Below are 16,991 nucleotides of genomic sequence, written 5' to 3'. Positions count from 1 at the left end.
TTTCTTGTTTACGAGTTTGTTGCCCTCATCAATTGCAGTACGATGAGATCCACTACGAAGTGTTATCGTTACCGAAAATAAACTTAAAAAATAAAATTAATTAAAATAAAAATACAACCAAAGTGCATTCGCATGGTCTTCCCAGGAATTAACTCCTCCCCATAACAGTTTTATCAGTCGCATCATCAGATAATTCTGCTGACGTGCGAAAAGGATATTTCGGCTCCACTGTGAACCAATCAAACTGCCGCATGCATTAACAGGGCCGTCGCTCGATGTTTTTAGAAATCCTCTGGTTGCTTTATGACGCATTGAGAAGCACTGAATTAATTATAATATTAATTTAATTATGGAATTTATAGCACGCATTTAGGGCTGAAGTTGATTGAATTAAATAAATAAAATAAATGTACTTAACATGGCCTATAAATATTTCATGGCATTTAACTCTAACTAATACGGGTCGAATTATTTGAATTTCCATTTCGGTCGGACCTTTTTTGTTGCAAAATTAAGCGCACGCGCACACACACACACACATAAAAATTACAGCTCTACGATACATTCGACTGCTTTTAGTTTCCATTGCGATAGTTCACGATGTCATCGATGCTACAAATTAAACACGTCGTTTTGGTTTTTGTTGTTGTTGTTGTTGTCTGAGACTATGTCTTTACTTTTGGATCTTTTTTTGGTTACTGCAAGCGCCTTGCATGAAAAACTTGAGGGCAATTTATTTAAAGTTCTAACCGGTCTTGAATTGCACTGAAAAAAATCATTTTAACGAGCGTGCGTGGGTGTGCGTGTGTGAGGGGGAACAATTCTAAAATAAGTTAGGAACCGAAATAAATTTGCCACGAGGAAATGGTACAGAAATGGAATACTTGGTTTGCTGCGTAATAATAATAAAACGAACGCTTCTATCTCGTTAATGTCCATCGCCAAAAATAATATCTTAACGCTACACAGCGATGCTGCTTTGAATAATCGCCTTGAAGAAAATTTCATTTCTTCAAGATTTTTGTACGCTTTTAAAAGTAGGCCCTCTGAGTCGACCCTCGTTAGCGTTTCGTCTCTCTCTCACACACGCACGCACGCACGGGCAGAGGCATCTCGAGAACGGTAAAAATCGTGTCAGTCACAGAATGGACATCTTTGAAGTGCGCTTTGATGCGATTAATGTCGCGTAAGAAGGAGGAGAACCTTCCAATGCTTCGTGCACTTACGTGGCTCCTATAAATGCACCCAAAAATCAACCAAAGAAAGATCAGGACTTACAAAGAGGGCACCTTTACATGGACCAGTCCTTCTCCTAAGTCTTCCTCTTCTTATTATCATTTTTTCTTCTAGAATTATCTACAGATATGAGAAAGTGGATGCCTTTTATGAGACCTCTCAGATCATTGATTCTTGTTAAATTCACAACAAAGAAGATTAATAATTTATAGTTAATAGTGATAATAATAATAGTAATAATAATAATACACTTTATCTCTTTATTATCTTTCAAATAAATTACATGCATATATTTTGAAAAATTCAGAAAAATAATACACAATACAGTATAATATCTATAATAATAATTATAAAATATAAATACAATATGCTAACAATAAAAATGCAGTTGTTGTTTTTTTTAATAGTTTGTAGCATTATAGTTATAATGAGGGGACATTTGTGCGTTATTTTGCCCACTACTGGGCAAAATGTCACGCTGTCCTATCTGAGATCTGACATTTGCAGATGACATTGTTATTATTGAAGATGACGAAAGAGAACTACAAGAAACATTGAAACTGTTAAATGAGGAAGGGAAGAAATTTGGACTTCTTATGAACTTGGAAAAAACAAAGACAATGGTATTTGGTGAGAAGAACATGAAACAAAAGATACAAGTGGATGGAATTGATATAGAAAATGTAGAACAATCACAATGACGTATGATTTGGACTGTAAAAAAGAAATAAAGGTCAGGGTTGCAAAGGGAAGAACAAATCTGAAGGCCATGGATAACATCTGGAAAAGAAAAGTGATCAGTCTGCAAACAAAACTAAGAGTGCTGGAAACATGCATCTTTAGCGGGGTACTGTATGGATCTGAAACGTGGGTAATAAATAAGGAATCAAGTAAAAGAATTTTGGCATTTCAAAAAAGAACTTGTTACAGGAAGATTCTAAGAATAGGGTGGGTACAGAAAATCACCAATGAAGAGCTCTATCAGAAGATACAACCAAAACAGAATCCAATGCAGAAGATTATAAAACGGAAGCTGCAATTATTTGGACACATCTGTAGAATGAGCGAGGACCGGAAGATAAAGACATTTATTATTTAAATTAAGGGGATATTTAATCACACTTTATTTCAAGTTCGGCGAGTCCAAGCATAAGCAAACACCTGGTAGTATATTCAGCGCGACCTATATCACCTATATTTGGCATGAAACTCTTTGATTTCTATCTTAGAGTTTCTTATTCGGTTTTGAAATAAAGTGGGATTAAATATCCCCTTAAATAATTTTTACGTCGCCGAAGTGAAGCCTTTTGGCTCTTTATTTCATTAAAGGCATTTATGTTTATTATGGATGGTGTAAACAGAACAGGTAGACTATACAGAGAATGGATAGACGACGGGTTTACGGAAACTGCGACACTGTGCACTGGACAAAGAAAGGTGGAAGAAGATAGCGAAGGAGGCATCGGACACCACGGGCAATGATCCCATGGTTCATGATGATGATGTCCTTGTTATAGTGTTTCTTTTTGATTATTTATGGACGTTAGAGAGAGAGAACATTATGAGCAACATCAAAGTGCCGATACCATAACGTAAAAGTTTTTCATGTTGAACATGACAGGTCAACAATTAAAGAGAGTGCTGCTGTGCCTCCCCTAAACATAGCACAGTCCCACTGTGTACAGCGGAATTCTCTGTAGAAGAGGGGACTTGCGCATTTCAACAGATGGAAGAGAAGGCTTCGTTCGGGCCTTTTGGTTACCGATATCAACATAGTGTTGATGAAGTGGCTGATTTGGACCCCACTCTCAATCCCGACAAACACTTCCGGGGGTAAACCAGAGAGGAGTGTCAAAACTCGTCCACTTTCCGGTTGAGGAACCCACGGAAGTGTCGAAACATGCTTCAACCGATGACAAAGCACGATGTGCTACCCAAAGAGAGTTCTGCGTTCATTAGGCAAATAGCTGCACGAGCGTGCAGCTATTTGCCTAAAGAACGTGTCTAGAATATTACCGAGGTGTTCGTAAAAGCATTCATTCGATCGACTGCACTCAAGAATAATATTTTTCTGAATTTCCGTTTCATAAAAGCAATGCGAGTAAGTAATGCAAACTAGAAAGAGATTTCTACGTCATTTGGCCAAAGCGTAATGCGGGGATGTCCATTTAATTATCGCAATGTTGATTTTAAAGGATAATTCTTGCTTGTGTAAAGATTATTGTTCTGAATCCGTCGCCGTCTTCGTCCGAGCGATTCCATCACCAGAGGAAACACGCTATCTGCTGACATTCTGTTCTGCCAGTCCGCTCTCTCTCTCTCTCTCTCCTGAGATACAGTTTGATTCTTTCTTTCCTTTATATTTACTTTGCCTGCGGTGATTTCGCCTCATCGTTCGTGCACGTGGAGTCATCTTAGCAGTGCAAATGAACACATTTCGCCAACGATATTAAGTCGTTCAGTATATTGACACACACACACACACACACACACACACACACACACACACACACACACACACACACACACGGATATCGTAGCGCCCAAAGTGGTTTCCACTTCCGCGTTAGAGAAACATAAAAAAAAAAGTAGTTCTGGAGATAAATTGTGAGTTTGGTGCCGCTTTAAGCGACTGCAGGAATAACGCAGTGGAAAGTGAGCATGCATAGACATTTTTCGAAGGTCAGGGCGTTCCATATTTACATCCAATGAATACATTTCCGTAGATATTTGCTTTCTTTTGAAATTAGCAAAAAGGCGAGAATAAATTTGAACAAAGAAACTACATTAAGCGACCAGAATATTAGACATCACATTCTTTTGTACATGATCTCGGTATCTTTGAGAATCAACAACGCACTGTGACATATCTTTTGAGATTAATAACTTCCAGGAAGATCTGATTATCGCTGTGCGACGAGTGGTGGTGTCAGTGGTGGTCTGTGTAACCTGAATGAGGTGTTACATTCCGTTGCACGCAGGATTTCTTTTATATAATTTTGAAAATGTAACCATAACAGCCTTAGGAGAACCGCAGAAATATGTGGACTAAAAATAAACTCCCAAAATACAAAGATATTAAAAAAAGCAGACAGATGGGCACATCTATATAAATCAAAATGATCACCTTGGCGAAGTAGAGGACTTTGTATACTTAAGATCACATATCTCAGACTCCTTAACAGACATTAAAACAAAACAAAAAAAAAACAGAAAGCACTCCAGTTCCACAGAAGTCTTAATAAATAGAGTATGGAAGTCGAGCCTCATCTCAAAGGAGAAAAAGATTCGTCTTTACAAGTGCACCAATAATCTATCTTTCTGTACGGCTCCCAGAGCTGGACGACCATCTCAACAAAAGCAGCAACCAATATTATAAATGGCTTTGGAAGTATTTGTTTGAGGTTTATATCCTGGATTACTCCTGGCAAGACCACATTCCTAACTCTACTATATCAGATGAAACCCAGCAAGATCCTTTAGTCAGCACTGTTCAAAGAAACCAAATAAAATGGCTCGGGCCCCCAACTCAGACACCCACCCTCTGTACCTTTTGATGCTCTGGTCCTCTACGCCCTACAGATGGAAAAAAGAAAAAGAGGCAGACCCCCCAACTCAATATTGAAAATACATCAGCAATATTCTCCCCGTTTTCCCCCAACTCTCCGCATCAGAGATCTGTCAATTAGCATATGACAGAGTTTGACGAATATGACGCCTGGTTTTCTTTCATGTCATAAGAACTTCCAAGTCCTGTCTTAGCGTACACAGACCTCATTTGTTTTGATTGGTTTCCCTATTCATAATTGTAAAATTATAAATAAACAATGATGATGATGATGATGATGAACCTGACAGTCGATGATTTGGAAACTGAAACGCAAAAGCATCAATTGAAAGGACGCCATAACAGAAGTGTGTGAAAAGAAGAGCGAACATTCAGCAGGGAAGAAAGCAGACAGTGCGGAAGGAGGATCTTCGAAGAGAACAAATTCTGAAGGTGAACAGCTATTCTCTCGCACAGCAACAGACTCGTCCATCCCGTCTGGCCATCCAGGACGAAATCAACCCACTTGCTGGCTCCAACCTCATTACAAATGCACATTAATCGGTTAGCGATGGGAGAAACTAAAATCAGTCGCCTTCATTTGCTCGTGGAAATTTACTCAATTTCTTAATTACGACTAAGCAATCCACTAGACTGAGGAGCCAGTCAGTCAGCCAAGACGATAATGTTTGGTTCGAATCCCGTTTAGAATAAGAACCCTTAAAGGGATGGAAAGAGTTAGCTGGTCTCATAAAGAAGGAAACATTTTCCTCCAAGAAACTGGTTTTTCTCCCTGCTGAACAAAGTGGCAGAAGAACGAACGTACTGACAGACATTGGTCAGCAGGACGATAGAACTAACCGCCCCTTCGTATCAGTCTTTAGGTTTCTAAGAACCCAACTGACTCTATTCTATGAAGTCGTTTGTATTAAAGCAAAAAACGAATGTGAGAAAATGATCTGCAAAATATTATGATTTTTTTATATGTTAAAGGCTTTAAGTTTCTTAAAATTTTTATTATTATTATTTATTATTAGATCTGCCTTCTTTTTTAATATGAATCCTGTCGACGAAGGGATGATAACCTGTGGTACCTTTAGTACCGAAGTGCCTGAACATTTACTCTGGAGAACTTTTTCTTCTTTCACGCTTCTAAGTAGGACCGTGGGCTTGCATCGGAAGATAAAATTCATCTCTCGCCTGGAACATGCACGAGCCCAACAAGTCCAGAGGAGATGAACTGCTTTTCGTACTTTTTGGTATTTCATTCAACTGTGTATGCAGCTGAGCTATTTTCTAGCATATTCTTGACAGCAATTTTATTAGCCAGTTTTATTGAAAGAGGAATCCTCTTGCAATGAATGCAAGAGGATCCCTCTGATCGTAATTTCTTCACACAGAGCATTTTAAGAGATTGTTGGTTCCAAACTGAAATTGCCATTATCACAAGCTCATAAAAACCAACGTTGTTACTTAATTGTGTCAATGGTAGAGTTCGTAATGAGCGATCGTTTTATGCGTGCTTTCAAGTTCTCCATTGAGCGAGTTCCTCCACTCCACGAATGAAATCGCTTACATTTTCTAAAACAAATGCTTCTTCTAGCGATTTGGGACCAACTGCAGTGCTTCTGTGTAAAGATAGGCCTTATACAAATAAACTAGATTTGATCCGAATATTCAACTTAAACATTGGATGTAGTTTTTGGTATTTTAAAAAAGATTAGAAATAAAGCTCATCGAGTGGAAGGCATTTGACAGTATCGACCAGAAAGTGACACTAGCAGTTCTGGAATCCTATGGAATTAATAGAAAACTAATAGCTATATTAAAAGATGTTTATCAGAATGCAGTTGCAGCAGTTAGAATAGGTGATGATTTGGGGAAATGGTTTAGAACGAGCAGAAGTACTAGATAAGGGGACCCAATATCACCAAGCATTTTCATCACACATTTAGAAAGAGCAATGGACAAACTGAAGGAAGATGCAAAAGGAATATCGATACATGGGATGAGAATTAACAATCTGAGATTTGCAGATGACATTGTTATTATTGAAGATGACGAAAGAGAATTACAAGAAACATTGAAACTGTTAAATGAGGAAGGGAAGAAATTTGGACTTGTTATGAACGTGGAAAAAACGAAGACAATGGTATTTGGTGAGAAGAACATGAAACAAAAGATACAAGTGGATGGAATTGATATAGAAAATGTAGAGCAATCACAATGACGTATGATTTGGACTGTAAAAAAGAAATAAAGATCAAGGTTGCAAAGGGAAGAACAAATCTGAAGGCCATGGATAACATCTGGAAAAGAAAAGTGATCAGTCTGCAAACAAAACTAAGAGTGCTGGAAACATGCATCTTTAGCGGGGTACTGTATGGATCTGAAACGTGGGTAATAAATAAGGAATCAAGTAAAAGAATTTTGGCATTTCAAAAAAGAACTTGTTACAGGAAGATTCTAAGAATAGGGTGGGTACGGAAAGTCACAAATGAAGAGCTCTATCGGAAGATACAACCAAAAGAGAATCTAATGCAGAAGATTATTAAACGGAAATTGAAATTATTTGGACACATCTGCAGAATGAGTGAGGACCGGAAGATAAAGACTTCATGTTTGGTATTATGGATGGTGTAAACAGAAGAGGTAGACCATACAGAGAATGGACAGACGACTTAAAGGACTGGTGTGGAATGGGTGTACAGAAACTGCGACACTGTGCACTGGACAAAGAAAGGTGGAAGAAGATAGTGAAGGAGACATCGGACACCAACGGGCAGCGAGCCCATCGTTTGTGATGATGATGATGATGAGTGAAGGTTTAAAGGAAGCAATCAATGACAGGTAATTGAAATTTTCTCTCTCGCATACGAAGATCTATGAAAAAAAATTTCATAAGCCAATGAGTTTTATTCCCTTTATAGTTTTACGATAGCTTTTTGTAGTTAAAAATCATCTTTTAACAATGACAAGAACATTCGGAGGAAAGAATTTCGAGGCAGTGCTGCCAGACAAGCGAGAACCAAAATGAGATAAAAAATAAGAAACGACCATTCAGACCCATGAGATCGCGTCTCTTAAGTACTTCGATGCCAAACAATTAGTTGATCCGTTAATCGATGTCGTCGTTTAACAAGACGCAATTCGGTTGACAATTCAGACGACGACAAGAACAACAAAATGCATGCAGAGACAAAAAAGGTAAAAAATGATGAAAATTAATACAAACTAAGAATATCCAACTTTATGCAAAGAAGAATTGTTTGTCACATAATTTAAGACAATTATTTAATTTATTTTGAAGACTCGATGTCAGAGTTTCATCTCGTATAATGATGAAGCCACACACACACACACACACACACACACACACACACACACACACACACACACACACACACACACACACACACACACACGCGCGCGCGCGCGCGCGCGCTTTGGCATAATCTAAACCACTAACAATCAACAGATGTCAAAGGTCAAACTCTTCTTGAAATGCTCCTACTGACTCATTTCTAATTTGACGTTTTTGCACTTCAAGCTAATAAATATGTTCATAGGAAGACTACTGGATCTACGTCCAGTGTCCTGCATGTTGTGGATAGACAGAACGAATTCAACTTTTTTGTTTTTAAATGCAAATACAAATGCCGAGACACAACTGAATACTTTCTTTAAGGTGTTACTTTTTTTCCCAACTTGACAGAGGATAACGAACCAGTTATTTATGACTTCTCATACGACATTCATCCGAGTCCATCCATCCATTGCTGCGTATTGGGATGAAAAACCGTAGTTTTCTGAAAGAAGAATTTCCATCTTCTTACGAATCCGGTTGGCTCACCTGCATTCGGAAAGCCCTCATCAAGATTCTTCACATCCAAGATGGATTCGAACCCAGGTTTTGTCATCCCTAGCTCACTCGGTATGGTTCAAATCCACTTGAATGTGAATAATCTTGATGAGGGCTTTCAAGAATGAAGGTAAGCCAACCGGATTCGTAAAAAGATGGAAATTCTTCCTTCAGGAAACTACGTTTTTCATTCCTAAAATCTCCCAGAATAATACCAATTAACAGATAACACCTTAGAACTCATAGCGTTCGGGTGCCTTAGTCGAAACTCCAACGAGAACAAAATACCAACAATCCATCGCTGCTGTCCACCTCTTCCATTGAAGAAAACAGACGACGCCTTAAAAAAATTGCATTTTTCAAAAGAAGTTTAATGTGGCATAAGCCGATCGATATGCCAATAGATATTCGAAGAAGTGTGCTTTTGATTATTTCTTTTAACAAAAACAATAGATTCTTAGAATATGACTGACTTCTGTTTTTCTAAAAAAAAAAAATCGAAATCGAAAAACCAATGAAAAAAGAAAATAAAAAAATCAACAAAAACTCGGATTTGTTTTCTCCAGTTTTGGCTTTCTCATTCATTTTTACTTTCTTCGCTAATCCCTTTTATTAATGATATTTCTTAATTGCGATTCCAGGCAGATTTTTTTTTTCGATCAATGCTTAAACGAGGGATGCGATTCTTTCGATCAACAGAAAATCCATGTAGTGTATGAACACAGCACGTGATGCACAAACTCGTGCACGAATAAAAGTGCAGAGAACAGGCTACTTTCGTAAAGAAGCGATGACGCACATGTCTCCCCATTGTGTTTTGAAAGCCGTGTATTAGGAACAAATTTTGTCGACTCAAGGACTAAACACAAGCGTGTGTTAAATGACTCTACTTGTGTACAATAATGAAAAAGGGTTCAGCATATTTGGAAAGCGTCCGAATTGACTCAGGGAGAAATCGACGCATCCGACTTCGCTATAGTAGATGCTGCCATTCTCGTGGGCCCAAATTGCCAAGACGCGGCTGGCCCTTTAACCGTATTTATTGAAAATTCTACCCAGGAAATAGTTGTGGCTCATGGTGGGGCAATGATGTATTGAGGGAGGGTTGTTTAAGAAAGGACGAGAGGTACCGCTATACTTTTTGCAATATATGTTCATAGAAGAATACAATAAATAACAATCTTCTTCTTCTTCTTCTTCTTCTACGCGTTATTCCCGCTTCCTATGCAGGGTCCGCGTGTTACTTAGATGCGACTTCTTGTTAGTACTACTCTCAACCGACCCGTCGCCTGGTCTGCCGCTGGGGAATACAATAAATATAACTTAAATTAAGGGGATATTAAATCCCACATAGTTTTAAAACCGAATAAGAAACTCAAAGATCGGGATCAAAGAGTTTCTTGCCGAATATAGTAAACTATAAAGTATCGGCGACACTAGCGTTAGCCAATGCAAGTGATCCTAGTACGTAGTACAATACCAGGCAACTCGTAGCAAAGGTGGTAAAGTTCTGATCGCTATTCTTAGGTATTTTCCATAATGTAAAAACACATTTCCTAGGAAATGTATGCTGTTATTACATTATGGAGGGAGGTCACTACCCAGACCGGTTTCAGCCTTTTTTGAGGCTTCATCAGTGCAACAGGTGCAACTTGTTGCACTGATGTGCAACATCATATCCCCTTAATTTAAGTAATGTAACTTAATGTAACTTTTTGTAACTTTATGTAACTTAATGGTTGCACCTGTTTGGATAACTCGTTCGCAGAGTATATAAGTTCTTTTCGCTATACACTTCGGTATTAGGTCTAGCTACTCACTGATGAAGCCTCAAAAAAGGCTGAAACCGGTCTGGGTAGTGACCTCCCTCCATAATGTAATAACAGCATACATTCCCTAGGAAATGTGTTTTTACATTATGGAAAATACCTAAGAATAGCGATGAGAACTTTACCACCTTTGCTACGAGTTGCCCGGTATTGTACTACGTACTAGGATCACTTGCATTTGCTAACGCTAGTGTCGCCGATACTTTATAGTTTACTATATTCGGCAAGAAACTCTCTGATTCCAATCTTTGAGTTTCTTATTCGGTTTTAAAACTTTGTGGGATTTAATTTGTGGGATTTAATATCCCCTTAATTTAAGTAATGTTTTCATTGTCGAAATGAAGCTTATTAGCTCTTTATACTTATGTAACAATAAATAACAATAAATAACAATAAATAACAATAATACTTCGAATAACAATAAATACACTCTCTGTCCAAAAAGAAACCGACCTTATCGAAAATAGAAGAAACTTGTGGTATCTTGTTTGTTGTCGAAAGTGGCAACCTTCGTTAGTGTTGTGTCAACTGTTTGTGACATTTGTTTCATTAGAAGTCGAGTTATTGCGCCAAGAGTGACAGTCTGTTTTGACGAACGGTCGGTCGTCATGATATTCATGCCGTACGCGACGAATTCTCGCTTTCAATTGCTTCAAAACTTCGAGATGAAACTCACCATAGTCCGTTTGGCCAGGCGGAACGAATTCTTTGTGGATAATGCCCTAGGAATCGTAGAAACAAATCAGCATTGTCTTTACTTTTGACTTCTAGAAGCGATTTTTTTTTTTTTTTTCGGATGCCCCTCTTCTGGTGGTCTCCAGTCAGCACTCTGTCGCTTTGTTTCGGGCTCATACTCAAAACACTACGTTTCGTCACCAGTAACGATCGTTTCAAGGAAGCCGAGTCCTTACGAGCGGTTTTAATGAGGTTCTTGCAGTGTTCAATTCGACACATTTTTTGGTCGTCGGTAAACTTGTGGGGAACAAATCGCAAATTCAATTTACGAAGGCCCAAACTCTCGGTCAAAATGTTGTGCACAGTTGATTTTGGAATCCCCAATTCATCTTCAATCAATTTGACAACGATTTCGGGTTTTCTTTGATGAAATCATGCACTTTTTAGATGTTAACTTTGCTCAGTCCAGTTTTTGGACGGCCGGCTTTTCGTCGTCCTGAGCGTCCCACGACCACTTTGAAATCGCTTAAACCACTCGTAAACTTGAGTACGGGATAAGCATTCATCACCGTATGCTTTATGTCGCAGCTCTCTGTTTGAAACTCATTTTCCGACCGTTCGTCAAAACCCACTGTCACTCTTGGCACTATAACTCTGCTTCTAATGAAACAAATGTCATAAACAGTTGACACAACACTAACGAAGGTTGCCGCTTTCGATAACAAAAAGATACAACAGGTGGCGCCACTAGTTTCTTCTATATTCGAAAAGTTCGGTTTCTTTTTGGACAGATGTAGAAGTAAAAGTTAATAAAAGTAATGTGTGTTTAGAAGGTGAAACGAAAAATTGCAACGTTATGAGATAGTGATGGGACTCACTTGGCACTTATCGTGTTTAAAAATAATAATAAGCAGGATAGCAGATAAATTCATTGTGAGATAAGTTAAAAAAAGCAACCACATTGATGGGATTGCTTAAAGAATAAAATATTTGTGTATTTCAGTTTTTTTTTATGTTCTGCTCGTACACAAGAGATTGGTTGATCAACTTACAGTACTTTAGTACCGTGTGTGGGTAGCGGGTTGGGAAAGGAGAAAATTGTTTGCATTTGATTTAAAAGCCTGTATGTTGTATTCCTTGGGAAATACTTGGGGGAAGACTGTTCCACAGTACTGCAGTTGCATGGATGAAGGAGGAGGAAAAGAAACTTGTTCTGTGGGTTTCAAGGTGTACTGTGAACGGATGTTGGGCGGTGGCTGCACGCGTTCCAACGGGCTTAGCAGAGTGGGGGAATTATTGATGCTATTTCAGATGAACATTTGCCATGGAAAGATTTATAGAATATACAGATTGCGGAAACCAAACGTCTGTGCGAAAGTGGGGGGAGTGAGTTGGTAAGAGATGAGTCATTTATCAGTCTAATTGCTCTCCCCTGTACTGAGTCAAGCATTTGTGGGAGCTTTTGGGGGCCCCTCCCCATACGTGAGAGAAGTATTCAATAGCTGGGCGGATTTGTGATTTGTATAATGTCAACCTCGAAGGAAGCTCTTTCTGCAGCGACCCAAATGCCCGTCGTTGCTGCTGCTGTTGGACACATTCGTCGAAATCCATTTTCGGGATTTCCAAAAGTGCATTTGTGTTCCATCTTCTTCGCATCATTACTCCGTGACCTTTCACATGCTGATTCTCCGAAACCTAAATATTTACGGATAACTTTATCTTTTCTCCTCCACGCAGGGACATGCGAGTTTCTTATTGATATCTTCGGTTAAAATTGAACCGGTGAAAATTCTAGGCTTTTCTGCTGGTTGGCGTCCAGTAAATCTTCACCAATTTCCACTGAGATGAGCATTTTGCCACCGCTTTTTCTTTTGTTGTGGTTGATGGTTCTTTCACAGCTTCGGTCACTTCCTGTCGGTGTTCGCTCTTCTCTTTTGGAATCTAAAGAACTACTTAAAGTCCCGCAGCAGCAGCATCCATGTTGTTTTTAACACATCGTGTATCTTTGAACAGCCATTGTGTCGATTTCAAAACATTGGAAAAACGTATTTCCGTTTGTCTTCATGGCAATGAAGACAAACGGAAATACGTTTGTCTTCATTGCCTTGTCGTGTCCCTCCTCCCCCACTATGCTGCGCAAAGCGCAAAGTGGGGATCTGGAAATGGTTGGAGACAATAATTTGAAGTTTAACACTTTCATTGCCAAGCTGAAAATTGGAATTTCGTGTGGTGGCCAAATTTTTTTTATTTTTTTATTTAGTTAGCGACGTCCACGTGATAACGCGTGATCGGCCGTTTGGTGAGAACTCGCATCGCGCGATATCGCGTGTTTGGCAATGAACATGTTAAAGGAAACAAGAAAGAAAAACGTGTGAACATCGCTGAGAGAAGCGCGGCGATAACGAGAATGTCAGCAACCCATCTCGCTAACTTTTGAACACAGGCCGTGGAAAGATCCGAAGAACCCCATTTGGACGCTTTTGGTATATCGAAGGCATTTAATCGTGTCTGTCATCAAGGTCATCTTTGACTAGTGTGAGCGTGTGCGCGTGCGCGCTGGTTATGAATGCAGCGAACACGTCTACTAACTGCATGCACAAAATTTTTGCTTTCAGAATTTCTACGTTGCAGTCAATACTTTTTTGAAGTACTATAAAAAAGAACTGTATGATAAATGATACTTGTTGCTTATTTTATTCAGTAATTTCTCCAATGTCTCCGCTCTAATATTACTCTGTGGAATCCATTCCAACTTAATACACTGATTAGTTAGTTTTAGTCTGCAACGTGTAAACGAACCAACATCAGCAAGTTGCAGAGAGGCATATTTGCTTTAGAGTGTCTACTGTCTAGACAGTGCAGTCCCTTGAACTCGTGCAAACGGTGATGGTTTGTAGTTATGTTCATTTAAGCGAGTTAATTTAGCGTTCTCGATTTTACAGGTTATACCCAGATGAAAAAAAGAGCAACATTAATATGAGAAATATTACATTAACGCAGAGTCTGAGACTGGAAACATACGCACAGAATGTTTCTCGTGCACACATGGACTCGCAAATATTAGAGGGAACATTGCTCCTCCGTCTCCAAAACAGTTAGGATTCATTCCATCTGCCTCTGTTTTTTTTTTTTAAACCTTCCCCATTCTATCTTTCTCAATTATTTCTCCCGGTTTTTCAAGAAACCTGTATACTCTATACCAGTGATGGCGAACCTATGACACGTGTGTCAGCACTGACACACTTGAGAGTTTCAGGTGACACACCTTGGATGTTGAAAAATATTGGTATTCTGATGAAAAAAACTAATTTCAATAATTTCAGTTTATTAAATGAATTGTATAATATGAATTCATAGATTGTATATCAATGTCCTATTAAATAAATAGCCTAATATGATATGTATAAGTCACCATCTATGATTAAGTAGTTAAATTTATAATGCATATATGCAAGTGGCACATCAACAACGTCAATATTTAAAATAAAAAAAAAAAGATGTTTGACACACCTGGGTAAAAAGATTCACCATCACTGCCCTATACAGAAGATATTGGAAGTTTGGAATTGAATTTGCTGATCCTGTAAGATTGGTGATAGACTGGAGGATTCTTGACGGACACCAAACATGGTGAGAGCAACTTATCAGATAAGTTCTCGGGAGATATGACGCAAGATGACAGGCGGGGTGGCAGAAGAACAAGAGGTCATCTCTCGCATATGTGTAAGAGACTTGCGATAGGAGTTGTTTATTGTTGTTGTTATTATTATTATTATAAGAATGTGCGTGAATGAAATGAGTTTGCCGAAATAAGTCGTGAGATCGTGTATATCCCAACATTGAGTGAGTTCGGTGGGAAGAATGATGTATTATTGTAACTCTACATTTTACAATACACTGCGGGAGTTCATTTGTTGAGTAGAGTGGTTGAATCTCTCACAACGTGTGTGGTTGGATTTTTCACATTTGTGGAACGATATGGCACAGTATGGTGCGTCATGGTTGAAACTGATTCAACGCGAACGAGCTCATTGCGTTGTTGTTCAAAGACAAAGAAAACAACTGGATGGGGAACCGAATTCAAACTTTCAGGTGTTGGACTGAGCTCTGGCAAAAAAAAAAAAAAAAAAAAAAAAAAATGGCTACTCGAAAATGATGTGTGAAGGGATAGTGATTAAAAAAAAAACAGGTCCAACACACGGGGCAATTTTTTCTCTTAAAAACAGGGTATAATACAGAAATTAGTTTTAATTAAGAAAAAGAAGCTGATACAAAATCAAAATCAAGCCCATTGTCTTAATGAGAAAAGAAACTTGGAGTCTTCTCGGACAATAAGATTGGGAGTGAATAAACGTAGAGAAGGGGTAATTTATTAGAGCGATAAAGATCTAGAAACAGAAAAAGAGACGAACATATCTTGACCTCGATAGAGTGCACTGCACGAATGGAAAACGGTATACGCAACACGAGCATTTTAATTCTACTCCAAAAATTCAAAAATAAAATAAATCGCATATTTATAAATATTTATACTTAAATGCGTTTCTCAGAAAACACGTGTCTAATGCACACAAGATGGAGCCACCGTACACGAATTGAAAAGCACAAATTTTTCTCTCGTGAAATATATGAAGGGTGCAGGGGAAAAATAACTTCAGGCCACGATATTGACTTCCGGAAAAAAAGTATTAAATTTTCCTTGTTGTCAAAATGCAAGTAAACATAGCATAACAAAATAAAAAAAATAATAGATATGGTACATTGATGTATATTAAGCATAATTAATTTAAATAGTACTTAAAAATTAAAAAAACAAATGGCAAATAATGGCCTTTTTGTCGAAATGGCCGGACTGAAGTGGTAAATCCTATATAAAAAAATGGTTGTTATGCACATTTTTTTATTAATCGGATTGGTAATATCTGATTTTTAATTAATTAATTATTTAATTTATAAATAATGATCAGATCGCATCCCTTGTTTTAAAGATAATAGGTACTAAGGAAATTATTATACTAACAAAGGTTGGTAAGTGCTTCTTTATTAAGTAAGCAATAATACACAAAAAATGAAATATGGTAAAAAGTAATAAAAATTTAAGTAGTTAAAATATTGCAGTTTTAAAATAATCATTTATTTCAATCATCTATTGGATGGTCATCAACTTTGTCGTCATCGCTTTTAATGAAACTGTTAACTTTGTTCTTAGTCTCTTCTGAAATTTTGTGGGGTCTGTTTAGGTGTTTACCACGCCCATCTTTAGGTGACCGACCAGTATTTATCAAACAGTTTTTAATCCTTTTCACTCGTTCTTCAGATATACCATGCAAAGAAATAAATGCTTTACGACAAATTCTGACATCTTCGCTATTCCCCTCATCGCCGCCTTGCAGTAATCTGACACGAAAAGCAAATGAAGCCGTGTTCACCCTCGCATCAACTCCTTTTCTAGGACGCTTTCTCATTACGGGAAGGATTGTAATTAGTCCACTTAAATAATAGTTTTGGTCATTATAGTTCCCTAATAAGTTGAAATCACGAATAATTCTTTTTCGCGAAGAATTTTCATTACATCTTTAGTCCTACCTGTCTTTTTTTTCTTTGTGAGTTTTTCTTTAGTATCAGCTTCACTTTCATTAGAACTATTAGAATAATCACTTATCATTTTCGCATTACTTTTTATTATTAAAAACAAATTAAAATACTCGTAAAACCAAAACAGTAAAACTATAATCAAAACTAGCAGTGATTCAACAAACCACTGATAACAAAATAATGGCTGATGCAATAGTGATAACAGTTGATGTGATTGGACCGAAGTTGTTTTTCCATACAACCGCTC

General features: G+C 37.9%; 1 protein-coding gene across 2 annotated transcripts in view; it reads right to left on the bottom strand.

Moving 5' to 3' along the window:
• Positions 1 to 16,991, bottom strand: part of LOC150097126 (regulator of G protein signaling 7-like) — a 145,068-nt gene that overhangs the window by 106,888 nt on the left and 21,189 nt on the right. The window contains exon 2 of one of the 2 annotated variants that reach the window (XM_090406807.1): positions 1,279 to 1,356. The exons of the other annotated variant lie outside the window; for it this stretch is intronic. The gene's annotated coding sequence lies outside the window, so the exon portion shown is untranslated. The remainder of the gene's footprint in view (positions 1 to 1,278; positions 1,357 to 16,991) is intronic. 2 annotated transcript variants of the gene reach the window in all.

The sequence above is a fragment of the Typopeltis vanoorti genome, chromosome 17, assembly GCF_054136105.1.
Source record: "Typopeltis vanoorti isolate ZY-2024b chromosome 17, IOZ_Tvanoo_1.0, whole genome shotgun sequence".
Taxonomy (NCBI): Eukaryota; Metazoa; Arthropoda; class Arachnida; order Uropygi; family Thelyphonidae; genus Typopeltis; species Typopeltis vanoorti.
The sequence above is the reverse complement of the archived record's forward strand: the minus strand, read 5'-3'. Positions and strand labels throughout refer to the sequence as shown.